This window comes from Astyanax mexicanus, chromosome 14 (genome assembly GCF_023375975.1).
Source record: "Astyanax mexicanus isolate ESR-SI-001 chromosome 14, AstMex3_surface, whole genome shotgun sequence".
In the NCBI taxonomy this organism is placed as follows: domain Eukaryota; kingdom Metazoa; phylum Chordata; class Actinopteri; order Characiformes; family Acestrorhamphidae; genus Astyanax; species Astyanax mexicanus.
The window spans coordinates 44,548,000-44,565,736 of NC_064421.1; the positions used below are offsets into that span (position 1 = coordinate 44,548,000).

Below are 17,737 nucleotides of genomic sequence, written 5' to 3' on the forward strand. Positions count from 1 at the left end.
TCAACAGTAAATGTTAAATGAGTGCAGCTTATTGGCTGGACCACTTTGTCTAGGTGTGCAAGATTGAGGACATTGGGGGCACATGGGCACCAACCAAGATAAGGATGTTGTAGGCCATCTACTGTGTTCTCCTCCCATTTCAATCCTTCTCCAACCATCTCCACCTTTCTCCAACCCTCTTAACCTTTCTTCAACCATCTTAATAGATTTTGTCCATTTTCCAACCGCCACTACCTTTCTCTAACCCTTCTCCAAACATTTACAACTATCTCCACCCTTCTCCAATGATCTTTAACCATTTCCACCCTTCTCTAAACTTCTTCAACCATCTCCACCCTTCTCCAATCATCTTTAACTATCTCCACCCTTCTCTTACCATCTATCTCTATCTCTACCCTTCTCCAACTGCCTCTACCTTTCTCCAAAATTTTTCAACCCTCTCCACCTTACTCTAATCATGATTAACCATCTTCACCGTTCACCCTTCACCCTATGGTCTCCATGGCAGAGTTCCAAGGCAAAACACAATGGCCCATTTCACATTTACCAAAAAAAAAAAAAAACATCTTGATTATCCCCAGGACTTGGGGAAAATATTATATTGGCTGTTGAGACAAAGTGGGACTTTTTAGAAATGTATTGTCAATTATTGCTAACACTTGATTGCAATTCTTGCCACAAATATGATTATAATTTAAAAAGTGTTTTTTATATTTACTCAACATATATATATATATATATATATATATATATATATATATATATGTACTTAAAACATATTGAAAAATGCTTAAGTATGCCATAAATATACTAACACATTTATGTACTTATGTATAAGATATATTTATATATAATTATATATTATATTTATGAACAAACTGGATCGTGAGATCACAATTTCGTTCCACCTTATGTACCAGATGTGATACGAATGACTAAAATCTTCTTCAGTCCTTGAATCCTTGAATATTTAAAATATATTAAAAGTATGTTGATATTGAGCTTTCAGCAAATGTTTGAACGTAAACTTTGATCATACTTTTTAAATACATTAAGTACAATATAGTGTATTTTTTAAAAATAGACTACTTGTAGGAATGTATTTATATAGCTTGGCTAATGCCTTTTTTAAAAGCTTGGCTATTGGTAATTTTCAAAGTATTTAATCTTAGATGTAAGAAGTATATTTAAATGTTTTGACCCCCACAAACTATTGTTTATACCCCTTTAGGGGAGGGGTTGAAGTCTTAATTGGGGGGGTCTGACCCCCAATACCAATAACCCTTGTATTTCGCGCCCTGGCTGCAGTATCTGATGTTCTGAGCTGCAGAACATCAGAGCGTTTAGTTCAGTAGGAAAGTTATGGGGTGTTTTATCTTCCTATCACTGACCGAATATGCGTTACTGAACTGTTACAGAGCTGAGTATCAGAATCTGAACACATCCCATCGTTTCCAGCCAGACGGACTGTGTTTTTACTGCCTGCAGCGATTCCAGCCTATAAACTCACAGCAGAAGCCTCTAAAGTCTTTAATGGAGGCAGAAAAAGCCCCGACACCTGCTCTGCTCCAGACTTTCCATGTCAGCAGGATGAAAACCAAAGCAGAAGTTTAAAGACGCTGCAGTTAAACCCCAACATTCCCCATTTCTGAGATAAATTATGTCTCACTCCTCTTTCCCTCCTTTTTCACTTCTTTCACTTTTCTCTCACTCCATTTTCAGTCCTTTCTTACACACCAGGAGCAGCAGAGTGAGTAGTGTCGGAGGGTAAGGTGTACTGTAGCGTGAGGAGTGCAGTGAGGTCCAAATCAGGGTAAATGGTCAAGTTAATTAAGTAGTTTTATTTGTCAAAACTGCATATGTACAGGACATACAGAGAATTGAAATTACGTTACTCTCCTTCCCAAATTTACAGCAGGTACAGATAATAGATATAATAAAAGAAAGAATGGGAGACTCTATGGGTACAATACAGCAGGGACACAAATAGACATACATGAGACAGAAACAAGGTGCAGTAGTGGTGGGGGAGAAATAGATATATAAATATAAGTAAAAAAGAAATAGATATATAATATAAAATGAGTGGGAGACACTATATGTACAAAACAACAAGACACAATAAACATACGTAAGACCGAAGACAATAGTGCAATATTGATGGTGATTGGGATGGAATGACAGTATAAATAGTATATAACAGTGGTGCAAATATGGTATATAGTTTAAGGCTGGTAAAGTGAATGAGTGCGTAAAGTTCTTAAAGTTCACAGTTTTTGGGAAATTAAAGTGTGTATTGACAGTGCAAGTATAGTAGTAGTGCAGGTATTGGGTGTGTAGTGCGAGTCCGTTGGAAAGGGTCCAGTACTTTGTGTATTGTAGTACAGATTTCAGTACTGTATTGGTGGGGGGTGGGGGGTCAGGATGCTGAGTGAGTGTTAGCTGATAAAGTTGTGTGAGGTGTGTAGCTTCAAAGCCTTAAAATACCAAAGCACAAGGCAGGTAAGGGGATACCTTTAACAATTTAGTTTACATCACAAAAGTTTGCTAGCTTTCATGGTAATACTTACTAGTAATACTCACTATAAGGTGCACCTGATTATAAGGCACACTATCAAAGAACATCTATTTTCTGGTCTATTTTCATACATAAGGCGCACTAGATTATAAGGTGCATCATGTTACTCTGTTAAGAAACAGGGGTGTCGCCTTATTTTTCTTCTAATTCAGCAGGTCTTGCCACTGGGTGGTGTTGTGGTAAGTTAACTAAGTTAACTAAAGCTAAACAAATAAATAAAACTGTAATTCTTAAAAAATGCACTTTCTTTCAAAGTAAAACGAACGCTGGACGATGATCTACACAGATTTCTCTCCTAAAAACTGTTTATTTGGGTGAGTAAAGCGCTTTTTCTATTTATTTACAGTAAGCTTAGATTCCCAAATTTCTCAGGCACTAAGACTGGAGCATTAGCATTAACCGCTAATCACTGGAGCTAGCCGCCCAGCAGAGTTACACTGAGTAACTTTGAGTGTTCTGGTAAGCCAGGGTGATATTAGCTAGTGGTTCGTCCCACAAAGCTTGTTTAATATGGTAAACACGCAGACTACAGTCTGATATGCTCACCTCTGAACAGCAAAAAAGCTTGTGCTCTGTGCAGTTAGCAGTGAATGCTAATACTGTTCCAGCAGTGCTAGCTGGGGTTAGCAGCAGTCTACACCCTAGCTAACAAGCCAGCATTTTGTAGCTTCAATATTAGAACAAGCTAAATTCTGATGTACTTACATTGGTTTTACTAATATTAAAATATAAACCATCAATTAATAAGAGAAAATAAGCAAGACTTATAAACTTGAGGCTGGAAACTCTGATTTTGTTGATTAGCTTTCACCAGTTTAAATTGCATTTGCAATTTAGAGGACTCACACTGATAAGGTCGGAGAAAGCAAGAGATTTTGATTGGCTGAGGTGTTTTCTTGGCCTTGGGGCTAAATCAGAGTTGTTGCCCTCAGGACAGCCACAACTTCAGGAGGTGAGGTGCTGCAGAATGAAGAGCAGCTGCAGAAAAACTCTACTGAATTCAATCAGATTGTTTTTGGCTCTGAGCTGAAAGAGATTTCACCCTCGGACTGCTGTCCTGTCTTTCTTTTTCTCTTTTTGTATCTCTTTTTAGTGTTTCTCTCTCTCTCTCTCTCTCTCTCTCTCTCTCTCTCTCTCTCTCTCTCTATCTATCTTTCTCTCTCTGCCTGCTCTTCCAACCAATGACCATATATCAACCATGTTTCTCTTTTGGGAGAAATCAGTTCGTTTTTAATGCTTTCGTGATTGAAAAATGTTTATTAATGTTAAAGGTTGTCCACATTTTTCTTTTAAAAATATCTGATTTCTGGGAAATGGCAGAATTATGGTAATGAGGTTATTCCTTGGTAGGGCTCTATTTTATCATATCTGTCTAAACTTCTTGGCTTAAGCTCCAAATTTCTGTGTATGTTTTGTTTTATATCAAAATAACCCTTTTACAACAAATCAGATTTTTCGCAAGAAGTAAAAGCCCTTTGTGCTTTAAAAACACCACATAAATTCAATGTTTCTTAATGTTGAGTATAATTAAATTTTTCATCATCGGAGGAAAAGTTTCAAAGGATGCATTGGACACTGATCTCTGCAGTTTAGGTTTTACAGTGGACTGGGTTCTGGTATTGCTCTCTATCTCTTTTTATTGTCTCTCAGTCTATTTTATGCCCTCTCTTAATATTTGGTTGGACCTCCTTTAACTTTGATTACAGTACTTTGATTTGCTGTGGCATCATTTGCACAAGCTTCTGCAATGTAACAACATTTATTTCAATCCAGTGTTGCATTTATTTATTTTTCACCAAGATCTTGCAGCAGCATTGATGATGGTAGAGTCTGACCACTGCACAAAGCAGCTCTTCTCCATCCAGCACATCCCAAAGATTCTCAATGAGGTTAAGATCTGGACTCTGTGGTGAACTCTCTCTCAATCCATGTGTGAAAATGATGATCTCATGCTCCCTGAATCACTCTTTCACAAAAAAAAAAATCTATTGATGGAATAACCTGGTCTATATTCAGTATATTCAGGTAGTCAGTTGACCTCATTCTTTCAGCACATACTGTTGCTGAACCTAGACCTGACCAACTGCAGCAGCAACCCTAGATCATAGCTCCGCCCCCACAGGCTTGCATAACTTTAGCCGTTTCTCTCCATCACTCTGGAACAGGGTAGATCTAAACCTATCAGACCACATGACCTTCTTCCATTCATTGCTCCAGAGTCTAATCTTTATGGTTCATAGCAAATTGAAGCTTTTTTTCCAGTTAGCCTCACTGATTGATGGTTTTCTTAAGGCTACACAGCTGTTTACTTCCAATCCTTTAAGTTCCCTTCATACTTTTAATGCTATTAATTTCACTATTAAACATGTCCCTGAGTTCTAGTGTTGTCTTTCTATAATTTGATTTAATCAAACATTTAAAGGTGTCGTTCCGCTAAAATCCACTTTGTGAAATACAGTAGGTCTCTCTGAGTTGTATATGGATGCTGCACATGAAACTGTTCCTCAGCCTCCATTGTCTGCAGCAGCTAATGAAAGAAAATATTCAGAAAGTCGATCAAGGAAAAGCACCATGCCTACATCAACCCGTGAATTCATGGCCTCGCCCACCTTGGCTCAGGACCGCCCACAGACAGAGCTGAAGCTGCCGTCTCACCAGACAGACGCTAGGAACATCATGGCAGTTTGTTACTGTATTATTTGTGCAAATAACACATTATATGCTGTTATATGCTTTGTCCAGCCATTCAGAAGGATATCATAGGATCTCCGGTGGATTTTGCGTTTTACAGAAACTCTAAGACTAGGTCAGGGGCTGAATTGCACTTAGCAGGGCATTACACATGTTATAAAGTAACATATGACACTGCAAAGACTGGTATTAGTGAGCAAGAGCCATTTTAAAATGAATGAAAACACGATGGAATGAGACCTTTAAATTGCTTGCTCAGTGATCATTTAAGATCATAATTTTTTACAATCACATTCATTCCTCAAAGATTATGTTCCACCACTATCCTTCCTCTTTTTAATAATGTGTTGGACAGTTCTTAACCCAGTTTTTCGTAGTTTCTGCTACAGTCTCCCTATGTTTTCTCTGCTTAATGCATGCCAATGATTTGACCCTTCTGAAACATATTAACATATTTCCACCACCAGAGGATGAGTCCTTCCACAGGCTTGTTTAACAAATGAGAAGCTACTCACTGCATCAGTTAGGGTTAAATAATTATTTGCCAGCTGAAACATAATCACCCATGCAGTAATTGTCCAGTGGGAGGCATTTTTTCTATTTGCTTAGTTAAATCCTGCTTTTATATTGGACTAGAGTCTGTTTTTACAGTGTTACAGAGGTTGTTCAACATCTACAGATCTAAAATTCTGTCTGGACACAAGAATATGGACCTTTTTTCAGGTGTTTAGTGTGTTTAGTCTGTAGGGTTATAAATGTGACATCTTCTGGCGTGGAAAAAAAAACATGAAATAAATAAATGTAACTAGGGGATTAATTAGGATCAGTGATCAGGATGAGTGCTCCAGTTATTGTCCAGTTTTTTTTGTGCCGAGTCTAAATGTAACTCTGATCCTTTAAATCTCAGTTTAATCTCTGAATATTAAATTTGAGTGTTGCAGGGATCAGTGACGTTTCAGTGTTTGTGTGTAAACAGTGCATATGTGGCTGACTCTCGGGAATTCAATTAAAGCAGACTGAGGGCTGTGTGTGTGTGTGTGTGTGTGTCTGTGTGTGAAAATGAAATGATTGAAATGTGTGTCGGGGCAGAATCGAGCGCACAGTGATTTGTGGGTTGTCCGTAGGCAAAGCAGAGCATTAATAAAACATAAATATGAATAAAAGTCCTGCATGTGTGTGTGTGTGTGTGTGTGTGTGTGTGTGTGTGTGTGTGTGGAGATGTGACTGATGAGAAAAACTTTTCTCTCCCTGAAGCACAAACTCATTTCAGAACGCATCTTTTATTTGTTTTATATCCATAAACTCAATTTCATGCCGTTAGTGTTTGAATTCTGAGTGTATTTATGAAACAGAGTGCAGCAGTGATGAACAGGAGTCACTCTCTCTCTCTTTTTCTTTCTCTCTCTCTCTCTCTCTCACACACACACACACACAGACGCATACTCACACAACCAACTGTATCTCGATAGAAATCAACAGAAATCTCTTTCTTACCCACACACTCAGAATTCCACATGTAACTACAGTAACCCCCACGATGACCTCACACTAACCCCAACAGGGTCCCCTGTTAGCATTGACCCCACATTTACCCCCACAGTGACCTCATAATGTCCTTACACTAACCCCACAATGTCCCTATAATGACCCCACACTAACCCACAAAGGGTTCCAGCACTCCACAATAACCTCCACACTGACCTTAGAATGTCCTTACACTAATCCCACAATGTACCTACACTGACCCCACACTAACCCCCACACTGACCTTACAATGCCCTTACACTAACCCCACAATGTACCTACACTGACCCCACACTAACCCCCACACTGACCTTACAATGCCCTTACACTAACCCCACAATGTACCTACACTGACCCCACACTAACCCCCACACTGACCTTACAATGCCCTTACACTAACCCCACAATGTACCTACACTGACCCCACACTAACCCCCACACTGACCTTACAATGCCCTTACACTAACCCCACATTGTACCTACACTGACCCCACACTAACCCCCACACTGACCTTACAATGCCCTTACACTAACCCCACAATGTACCTACACTGACCCCACACTAATCCCCACACTGACCTTATAATGTCCCTACCCTAATACTAACCCCCAAAGGTTAATTGCACTGACCCCATATTTACCCCATAGTAACCTCACAGTGTCCCTACACTGATATTACAGTGTTCCTACAGTGACCTCACAGAGACTGTACCCTGACCTTACAATGCCCTCACACTAACCCCACAATGTCCCCATAGTGACCTCACACTAACCGCCACAGGTTTCCAGCACTCCACAATAACCTCCACACTGACCTTACAATGCCCTTACACTAACCCCACAATGTACCTACACTGACCCCGGACTAACCCCCACACTGACATTACAATATCCTTACACAATATGCTTACACAAACCCCATTGTACCTACACTGACCTTACAATGCCCTTACACTAAGCCCACAATGTACCTACACTGACCCCACACTAACCCCCACACTGACCTTACAATGCCCTTACACTAAGCCCACAATGTACCTACACTGACCCCACACTAATCCCCGCAGGTTTCCAGCACTGACCCCACATTCATCCCCATAGTGACCTCACAGTGTCCTTCCACTGATCTCACAGTGTCTCTACAGTAATATATGCATTCATTTCTACTGTAGACTGAAAACCTTTGGGTTTGATATTAAAAGAACAAAGTACACCTGTGTAATAATCACTGTGTCTAATCAGCATCTTGATATGCCACACCTGTGACCGGTGGATGGTTTATCTCAACGGTCAAGGAGAAGTGCTCACTAACACAAAAAGGCCTTTTGTGTACGTAGGAAAAGTCTTACATCTTTGAGTTCAGCTCATAAAAACAAATAGATTTTTGTTCAGTGTATATATATATATATATATATATGTGTGTGTAGCTGATACAGCTATACTAATCCTACTCTTAGCCCACCTGTGAGAAACGGTACTAAAACCCAGAGTCTGCTGTTCACTGACTCGTAACTGGACTCAGACTCTAGATTAGAGGGGCGTAGTAAAGTGGAGAAAAAAACTGGACAATTTAATAACAGCACCCTTTTCTACTGGGAGGGCAGAAGGGCACCCCGAGATGGGCACTCATTAAGACACATTATCACAGTGTCTTGATCTAGAAAGCACATCATCATAATTTATTACAAGAGGGGGCACACTAGTGGGCACTTTATCACTTTTCGCCTCTTGAGAAGCGCAGCCAAAAGAAAAGTGCACTTTATTTAGTCTCTTTTTTTTCGCTACTCTAGAGGGCACTTTAGGGATGCTTTTTTAACCATGGGGGCACCAGAGGGTGCGGCTTTCTCTCTCAGCTTCCTCCCAGCCCCTATTTGAGTCTGCAAGTGCTGTAATGTATGGAGGCGTGACTGTATAAATGAAAGTGGGACCACAGCGTATGAGGTGGTGCTCTGATGTATGGGGACAGGGCTGAAAATAAAGAGCAAAAACAAGCAAAAAATCTGTCAGTCAGTCAGATCTGACATTAACCCTACAGATGGATTTTCCGTTTAAAATCGTAATCGTAATTCATATATGGTAAGAAAGGGCGGAACTTTCTCTTTCTAAAAATAGTGGAAATCTATTGAGAAAAACACACAAAAAAATAAGATCTGCTTTAAAGTTCCATGTTTTATTCTTCCATTATAACTCCATTTATTTGCTCAAAACGCATAATCAGTTGAATTTACATTTACTCTCAAGTCACATGACGTCATCATCGCCACTGATTTAAAAAGTGTTGAAAAAGGGACCACAGCTTTTACCACAACAAAAAAATATGTGCAATGTGTTTTTTTCCCAACCAATATTATTTACTTTTAGTACTGCAAACATATTTATATGATGTTTCAAACCAAGTAATATCAGTAAATAAAGACTCAAAAGTGTCCACAGACAGAAAAAGTGTGAAACTACCTGCTTTACTCAAACTAAAGCTAGGTATGGTGTGCTCACTACTTTATATAGTTTTAATTTTATTTCACATTTCTACTAAGTAGTTATTTTGCACTAAACGTTTTTCCTTATTTAGACTAAAAAGTTTACATTTTTGTATAAAGTTTTCATTGTATGCCCTAAATAAAAGTGTTTTTCTCATCAATATTTGATGTTATTATAAGCAGCTGAAAATAAATATCTAGTATAGTAAATCATTTTTTATTAGATGGAATATTGGATATATTGGACCTGATCAAAATCCACAAAGGTATCCTAGAGGTGTGATTATCAAGAAAAATAAGTATGTCTGTTGCTGTTTCTTCATGTAATTTGTCAAAGTAATAAATAATAAGCCATGTAATGAACTCAAATCATCAATATTCTTATCGTCGCTGTCCAATGAAAAACAGCAACTCTCAGAAACAGCCACTTTACAGGAGAGATAAAAAAAACCCTGTAAACTTTCAATAGAAGTCAATGTAAAAAGAGTTTATTTCACGTCATTTTGAAGAGTTTCTATTGGTCCGTTCATCAAGAGATTTTGGTACATTGTAAGGGACAGTTTGTCTGTTCAAATTATGTAGTAACTTAAAAAATCGACAAAAATGGAGATAAGATAAGATAAGATAAGATAAGATAAGATTTTTCATAGAACAGTGACGTTATGCTCTGAACTCATAAACACTATAGTCTAACAATTTTTGAAAAGATATCTTAGGTGTGAATATATTTAAAATCTATAAATTACAAAAAAAAAAAAAAAAAAAACAGGTACTTGGTATTTTTTTTTTACCAAAACATGGCCAGTTGTAGTAAAATATAACAATTCTGCTTCCTTTTAGATTTTAAATGATTATATTTTTGAGCAGCCGTATGTCTTCTGGAGTAAAAGAGCTCAGGGCATGTCGCTGTCTGATATAATTACTGTGTTATAAGACCTGAAAGAGGAACTGAAAACAAAAAGGAAGAAAAAAACACACCAAAACAGGCTATGGTTCAAAGGGTTAATGTTAAAAATATTCTTTATTTAGCTAGAAACCCTGCCTCTCTTTAGCACACCTGGACCTCCCTGACCTCGCCGTCGCCCTGCTGTTGGGGCAGATGTGGCCAACCGGTGCCTTTTCTGTAATTCCACCCAGTAAATCAAAATAAATAAAGGCGTAGATTAGTTTGGAAATCGATGGGAGCGGTCCTCCTCCTGCTCTGCAGAGTAATGAGGTTTAGAGGCCCGGAGCGGACGGATCAGATCCACGGCAAACTGAATTAGGAAAGAATGAGGAGAATAAACCAGCGCAGCGCGAGAGAGAGTGTTTTACATCAATACAGCAGAGTGTGTGCTTTCATTATGACAAGAGTGTTTCTCTCCAGAGTGAGATAAAGTAACGTACATCACCCGGCCCGCCGTCTCCATGGAGATAATGGACTCCGGGGTGGCTGATCTGTACCTCTGAGTGTTTCTTGGTGTAGAAAAAAGAGCGGACATTCAGACTGAAGATTTCCCCCTATTCCTCAACACATCAGAAACACGAGCACACGCTCAAAACTCAAGACCAGGACTGACCAAATGCTCGAAACTCAAGACCAGGACTAAACAAATGCTCAAAACTCAACCAAGACTCAAGTCCAGGACTAAACAAACGCTCAAAACTCAAGACCAGGACTGACCAAACGCTCAAACCTCAATCAAGATTCAAGTCCAGGACTAAACAAATGCTCAAAACTCAAGACAAGGACTACCCAAACGCTCAAGACTCAAGACCAGGACTGACCAAACGCTCAAAACTCAAGACCAGAACTGACCAAACGCTCAAAACTCAAGACCAAGACTGCGCAAACACTCAAGACTCAAGTTCAGGACTAAACAAACGCTCAAAACTCAAGACAAGGACTACCCAAACGCTCAAAACTCAAGACCAGGACTGACCAAACGCTCAAAACTCAAGACCAGAACTGACCAAACGCTCAAAACTCAAGACCAGGACTAAACAAACACTCAAAACTCAAGACCAGGACTAAACAAACGTTCAAAACTCAAAAACAGGACTAAACAAACGCTCAAAACTCAAGACAAGGACTAAACAAACGCTCAAAACTCAAGACAAGGACTAAACAAATGCTCAAAACTCAAGACCAGGACTAAACAAATGCTCAAAACTCAAGACCAGGACTAAACAAACTCTCAAAACTCAAGACCAGGACTAAACAAATGCTCAAAACTCAAGACCAGGACTAAACAAACGCTCAAAACTCAAGACCAGGACTAAACAAACGCTCAAAACTCAAGACCAGGACTGCCCAAATACTCAAGACTTGACCAGGACTGACCCAAGACTCAAGACCAGGACTGACTAAACGCTCAAGAGTCGACCAGGACTGACCAAACACTCAAGACCAGGACTGACCAAACGCTTAAGACTCAAGAACAGGACTGAGGAGTCAGAGAGAGCAGAATTAGCTCCCTAGATCAGAGAAATTCATAACACATAATAAGTGTGTATTTAACAGTGAAGCTTTACAGTATATATTACAAATGACTACAATACAGATTCCATACAGATATTATTGTATGAACACAAATTAACATTAAAAATATATTATATATGTGATGGCATGGACCTTTATTTTGCTTTTTGCTGTGTTCCACTTCCTGGAGCGGCCGTTTTGTCTCTTCCTGGTTAGGCTTATTGTTGCTGTTTTCCCCCCTTCATGTAGTGGCTAATTAGCAAAATGGTTTCTTCCATGCTCTGATTGGTTTAGGCCCTGTTAATTAGCCCCTTTGGCCTCCTTAAAGCAGACAACACATGCACCCTTGCTCTCCATTTTGATTTGCCCCTCTAGCTGCTGCTGGAAGCTCCTGTTTGAAGCCAATGCTGTTCATGCTTTTAAGGTAATGATTACTGTTTTTAAGTACTTGATTAAAAGCTAATGTGTTAGTATTTCTTATCTTTTGTGTTTAATGACTGTTTGTTTTATTAGGATCAGTTCCTGACTATTGCCTTGATTTTATGTACGGTAGGCCCAGCCATTCGGGTTTTAAGGTAAAAACAAGTTCTTGTTTTTGTTCAAGATATTGTAAGTGATAAGTCTCTTAACAGTTTTCAATTTCATTCTTTTTGTAGGACTGACCTCTAGCTAGCTGCTGTTTTGTAATTATTCTGTTTTATTTTGATTTGTTTTGAGATCGTTTTGGTTCATTTTGAGTATATTGGTTTGTTTGTTTCTGTTTTTATTTGTTTCTTTTGATCAACATTATTTTGTATAATGTTTCGCTCAGTAGACTAAACTAGAGACTTTATGGGCTGTATTAAGTCACTGCCATCATAACACTTTTGCTAGTGGTTCTTGGAAGCCTGGTTGGACCTAAGAGTAACAATTAGGGAAATACTTTTGTCACTTTTTAAAGTGTGAGGTTTTAAGCTGTGAGATCTTTTGTTGGTATTTATAAACACGTGTGACTAATCAGATTTTTGGGTGTTAAATTTCCCTTTCTCTCTTGTCTACCTGTTTATCTCCAGGCCCCTTGGATGTGTGGATTTATGCAGTGGTGTTCAGTTGCATAAAGAGCCCTGTGTTTTAATTGAATAACTATATTCTTGATTTGGTGCCAATGTTTTAATGAAAGTAAAAATAAATGTGAAAGATTTCTATTTTGTGTGGAAAATAAATGAATTGTTTTGGAAACTTGTCTCTTTGCTCAGAAGTGAATCATTTTACTGTAGCAGTGTACTTTACTGGGTTACTTCTATAGCCAAGGCCAAGTGATTTACATACTGTTACATATAAAACTGATTATCAAAACTATAATAACTTTAAAATTCAGTTTGATATCCTGCAATGTGTACTCAATTCAACAGAGATGAAAACTGCAGACAGGACGGTAAGATAAGGCTATTACTGACATTTACTTGAATTGCTTGTCTCTTAATAAAGTGTTTGAGAGCATCAGTTGTACAGTTGGTACACAGTGAATATCTCTATTTGAGTAATGTTCTTATACATATTATGAGAAGCAAGAACTACTCAACTAAGTAAATAAAAAAATACTTAAAGTATCTGATGCATTTAAAGAGCTTTGAAAGCATTCTCAAGTGCAGTCGCCATCAAAGGCCATCAAAAATTTTATATGATGAAACTGGCTCTCATCAGGACTGGCCCAGGAAAGGAAGACCAAGAGTTTCCTCTGTTGTACAGGATAAGATAATCAGAGTTACCATCCTCAGAAACTACAAGTTATCACTAGATCATATCACTATTCATTTACAAGGGGGTCCAACTTGTCCAAACTTTTATGGTAGATGTACACACACACACACACACACACGGGACAGGTAATCTTCTGCACTGCAGGTAAAAAGACAGCACAGAATGAAAAGGGAAATTGCAGTGAACTGGGTGCGTGAGTGTGTGTGTGCGTGTGTGTGCTAGCAGCTTCAATATGAAAGAAGGTCCTTCATGTCTTAACACTCAGATCAGAGTCAGAACACATACTGATCACACACTGATCAAACACACCAGACCCCCATTCACATGCAAATGTAATTAAATCAGCACAATACATATCATTAAACCCCCGCGCATCTCATTAAACCCCCACGCATCTCATTAAACCCCCGCACATCTCATTAACCCCACTGAGACTCGCAGGGGTCCCGCAGTTTCACACTGATATTTATATTCATATTCACACCCAGCACACAACTCTATTACTCTCTCTTTCTTTCTCTCTCTCTCTCTCTCTCTCTCTATCTATCTCTCACTAACTCTGTCACTCTCTTTCTCTCCATCTCTCTCTCTAACTCTCTCTCTCTCTCTCTGTAGATGTGATTAGAGAGGGGTATTAGATAATTTGACCCAATCAGAAAACTCGCTGATTCTGACTCTAGTCCTGCTCTGCATTTTAATATGCTAATACTGTCTCCTCTCCTGATTGGTTAATTAACCTCAGATGAAGTCGTCTCAGTCGGAGTCATGTTGTCGTCTGGGTGAAGACGGTGAAGGTTATACTCACACACACTCGCGCACCCACACCTACACACACTTCAACACACTCACACACACCCATGATGATGTGTTAAATCTTAAAGCCTAAATCCACCACGTTCTCAAATATATTTTAAAACATATTCTGTAGAAAACTGCCAACAACATAATCTAAAAACAGACTAGGTCTGTAAATATTTGGACAGTAATAAGTTTATAATTGTGACTAGATTAAAGTATATAGTGTAGTATATATTGTGAATATATATTGTGACACTAAAGTGTTCTTGTAGCCACATTATTAATCAGTATTTTTAAAGAGTGCTAAAATGGAATTGTATAAAAATAGTACCCAAGTCGGGACCACATTAAAATAAGACTACCTTTATAAAGGGTTTATAAATGGTTTACAATTAGTTTATTAATGGTTACTAATTAACTACTAACTAACTACTACTAGATTGTAAATGCCTTAAAAATCATTAATAATCAGTTATAACACATATGTAGAAAGGGCAACAATGACCTGTTGTTTGCCAAATAGTAAACTTACAGCCATCTATATTGTTGCCCTTTCTACGTATGTGTTATAACTGATTATTAATGATTTTTAAGGCATTTACAAGCTAATTAGTAACCATTAATAAACTAATAGTGTAAGATGGTCACGGTGAACAACTACTTGCATCTTCCACATGCTACACAAGTAGTTTTTAAATTAGGTAATTTTACTTTTACTCAAGTTCATTTTGACACAAGTAATTTACTTTGCTACATTGGAAAACTCCCCGTTACTGAGGACAAATTTTAATGATAATTCCTTAAGTTTTTATTAGGAACATCTGCTTGGGTGTTAACAAAACATGTAAATAGCAGATAAATCATAGCAATGGCAAATAATAATGAACTGTAAAACTATAAAAATACGGTTTATAGTCACCTATGAGCTTAACTTTAAAAAAAAAATGGATCATAGAATCTTATTCCACTTGTTCTTAAAAATGTTTTATGGGGTGGTCTTAACAAATACTGCCTGAAAGATCCAAATTATTGAATTTATTAATTATTAAATTTTTGATTTGTACTTTTTTACATCAAATAAATAAAAGTAACTATGTAACTTTCACTCAAAGTACATTTTAAATTTAGCACTTTTTTACTTTTACTCGAGTAGATTTTTAGATGGGTACTTTTACTTTTACTTGAGTAGAATTTTAGCAAAGTAAAGGTTCTTTTACTTAATTACAATTTTTCAGTACTTTTTCCCCCTCTGGGCTTTTCCGAAATTTCTAGAGCTTTGGGTCCAGCCTTTTCTTTTACCAAGGGTTGAAGAGCCAAGTTTTAGCCCCCTCAACTGAAGATACTCAAATCCTGGACTTGGTATCCATGGTACAATCTGCTTTGATGTCTCTACCAACACAGGCAGCAAAATCCCTAACAACCCTAACAACAAATCCACAGGGGTGCACAGCTCATGGCTCAACATTAGCATCAACAGCATGAACCCAGTCAACTGTTCTACAGCAGAACAGCAGGCGAGCAGCACCGGCAGCAGACGCAGATCCCAGTGTCTCTGGTTCCTTTCAGTGACCATTGCTAACTGGGTGGGGAAGCATTCCATTCAAATTCTCCTCAAGTTTGGTGCTCTGCGGGTGGAGTAAGGTGGTGCGTGGTTTGTTGATGTTCAGCCATGCACAGACCTCCACCATAAGCCAGGATGGAAAGTTCCTTTCTTGGATACAATTACCTCTTTCGCACCAACAAAGCAAAGTGATGGTGCAGGAACCTGCGTCGGTTCCTGCGAACCTGCAAACCTTTTAAGAACCAGCCCTTGTTTTTCCACTGCTTTAAGGAGTCACTCACTACATACAAGGGTTGGACAGTGAAACTGAAACACCTGGTTTTAGACCACAATAATTTATTGTCCCGACGGACAGTTCTGGTGGAAACAGGAGAGTTGATTTGGGCAGATTTGGGCAGCCGTGGTTTTATGTATTTTGGATACAATCCGGGTTAGCACCCGAATATCCCTTTCAGACAGCTTCCTCTTACAGCGTCCACAGTTAATCCTGTTGGATGTGGTCGGTCCTTCCTGGTGGTATGCTGATATTACCCTGGATACCGTGGCTCTTGATGCATCACAAAGGCTTGCTGTCTTGGTCACAGATACTCCAGCAAGACGTGCACCAACAATTTGTCCCCTTTTGAACTCTGGTATGTCACACATAATGTTCTGTGCATTGCAATATTTTGAGCAGAACTGTGCTCTTACCCTGCTAATTGAACCTTCACACTCTCCTCTTACTGGTGCAGTGTGTAATTAATGAAGATTGAACACCAGGCTGCTCCAATTTAGCCATGAAACCTCCCACACTAAAATGATGACAGGGGTTTCAGTTTCATTGTCCAACCCCTGTATGTGAATGTGTGCATGTTCCACAAACCGAAAAAGAGAAGTGGGGGTGATTTAAAAGCCTTTTTTTTGTGACGCTTGAATGCCCTGTCATTTGGCCATTGGTTCTAGACCAGCACGATTGTGGGGCCAGATTGGCACTGACTTTTCTGGCCGAGAACCAGCTGTTCCTGCTCACAAATAAAAGCTTTTACTTTTTTCCAGTTGGGTCTTAGTTCTCAGACACAAGTATGGTATGATGAGGTGACATCAGCCTTCCCACTTCAGTCAGGGCCTCTGCAAGCAATGCTAGTGCAGTGATTGACTGTGCTGTTATAAGGCCTTTAGGGTGGGTGCGTCAAGAAATGGATTCAGTGCCAAATCTTGCTGTGCCTTGGCTGGGAACTGTGGGTAGGCTGTGGGTAATGAACTGGATAAGAAGGTCAGCCACTAACACCCCAAGACACTACCCCTTTAGCACAGCACCATTCACAAGGGAACTGCTTATGCACTGTGGTTACCACTGACATCTATCCAGCTGACATGCCCAGGAGTTTCTAAAATTTCTCACCTTTCAACACCAGGCTTAACTGTGCTTCCATCATTTCCTCCATCCAGATGCAGTATTGCTTAAGTAGCTGTAGCTAGGATGCTGTTTCAGAAAAAACAATGAATTTAAGAACCTTCCCAAAGGGCTCAGAGTGGTCCAGCGGGCTTAACTCTGCTACTACGATCAGGAGATCACTATGATGGTTCGAATCCTGTTCATGTAGCTTGCCATCGGCAAAAGCACAATTGGCCTTGCTCTCTCTGGGTGGATACAGCAGATGACGCTCTTTCCAACATCACTCCGAAGGGTGATGTTGATCAGCACAAGGCATCTGTGAGCTGATGTATCAGAACCAATTCACTGCGCTTTCCTTCGAGCGCACTGTGATGTTACTCTGCATTTTACCCTCCTGGTGTGTTGGGGCATCACTAGTGATGGGGGAAGTCCTAATGAGTGGGTTGGGTAATTGGCTGTGTAAATTGAGAAGAAAATTGGAAAAGAAATTGAAAAAAAAAGAAAGAAAAAAAGGACCTTACAAAAAGAAGAA

At 39.1% G+C, this 17,737-nt stretch overlaps 1 protein-coding gene across 1 annotated transcript in view; it reads left to right on the top strand.

The window, feature by feature from the left end:
- The window catches only part of sorcs3b (sortilin related VPS10 domain containing receptor 3b), a 106,752-nt gene that overhangs the window by 26,806 nt on the left and 62,209 nt on the right, over nucleotides 1-17,737 (top strand). The window lies entirely within an intron of this gene.